Source organism: Arachis ipaensis, chromosome B09 (assembly GCF_000816755.2).
Source record: "Arachis ipaensis cultivar K30076 chromosome B09, Araip1.1, whole genome shotgun sequence".
Classification (NCBI taxonomy): Eukaryota; Viridiplantae; Streptophyta; class Magnoliopsida; order Fabales; family Fabaceae; genus Arachis; species Arachis ipaensis.
Genome location: NC_029793.2, coordinates 122,801,025 through 122,802,726, shown reverse-complemented (window position 1 = coordinate 122,802,726; position 1,702 = coordinate 122,801,025).

Below are 1,702 nucleotides of genomic sequence, written 5' to 3'. Positions count from 1 at the left end.
TCTATAAAACCTGAAAACACTAAACACACATATCACGATATCGAATGGTAATAAGAGAGAATTAAAATTAGCAAATTTAAGGCCAAAGAAGCATGTTTTCAATCATAGCACAAAATTAGAAAGGAAAATGTAAAACATGCGAATTATATGCATAAGTGTGAGAATAATGGATAAAATCCACTCAATTCAATACAAAATAAACCATAAAATAGTGGTTTATCAGTAGCCTCTGACCTGGGTTCTAAGTTGGAGAAGCTATAAAAGACGATGATGTTGATACAAAATCTAAAACCGGTGAGCTTTGTCTCCAAACAAGAAGAAAAACTGGAGCAAATTATGATCCTAACAAAACAAATAAAAGATAAGAAAAAACTATCATTTCTATCCATAAATATTTAGAATATTGACAAAATTACTTATAAAAAAAAATCAAAACTAAAGTTTACTCATAAAAAATGAGGTTCGCATGACAAAAATACTTAAATCTTAAAAATTCATTCTAAATTTCTAAATTACGCTTATTATTATCACTGCCACCACAACTATCAGCCATCCTCCCACAACCTGCATCCTTTCCTCTCTTTCTTTTTTATAATTTTTCTTTAAAATCAAAATTAGGATTTCAAGAGAGCTACTTTTGTTTAAGACAGCCGCTTACAAGTTTTACAGTGGCTTTGATAGACTCAATTTTTCTAACTTCAATCACTATGTGTAAGATCCGAAAAAATATTAATGAATTAATTATACAATTAAAAATTGAGTTAAGAAGGTTTAAATCGCCTTATTTGAGTTAAAAATTTAAATTTTATAATTTTAAAATTTACAGATAAAATTTGAACTCAGAAAATTATTTAGAGCGCGAAAATATAATTATTTAGGGAAAAATGCGTACCGGCGTTATAATTAATTGTACACGCTTAGGACTGTCCGGTACTGCGTATGAGAAAAAAAATATAGACGTAACTAAAAAAACATTTAGAATACAAGCCGGAACACTTATCTTTAAAAATTTGGCCCTAGGTAAGGCTAATTGGTGAAAGGATAAAAATGCACTTCGCTTATAAGAGTCACAAATGTGACTCCTTTCCAAAATTTCATTTATTCTTCAAGGAGAAGAAGAGAAAAAATATTGCCAAAATTTAGGGTGACGCGTGCACGTGAGGCATGAGTGGCCTGTTTTGTAAAAATGACGCGTACGCGTGGGTGACGCGTACGCGTGGGTGACGCATACACGTGGGTGACGCGTACGCGTGATAGGGTCAATCCATCATAACTCTCTGCCATACACCTCTATACGTCAATTTTGCAGGGTCACGCGTGCGCGTGGGTGACGCGTACGCGTGGGAGGCTGATTTTTTCAAGTGACGCGGATGCGTCAGGGACGCGTTCGCGTGGGCGTGTTTGTGCCTAAGGCACACCTCCAGCCACACTTTCGCGTGACTCTCTACTTCTTTCTTCTTTTTCATGAATGCACATATGCCGCGGACGCGTCAGCGACGCTTCTGCGTCGTGTGCCCCTTTTTTTATTTTTTTTTGCAGAATGAAAATGCAAATGCAGACTATATGCAGAGATTATGAGAAGAGTCACTAAGAAAAATAAAGTAGAATAAAAAAAATAACACTAAGACTGAAATGAAACGATCATACCATGGTGGGTTGTCTCCCACCTAGCACTTTGCTTTTACGTCCTTAAGTTGGATGG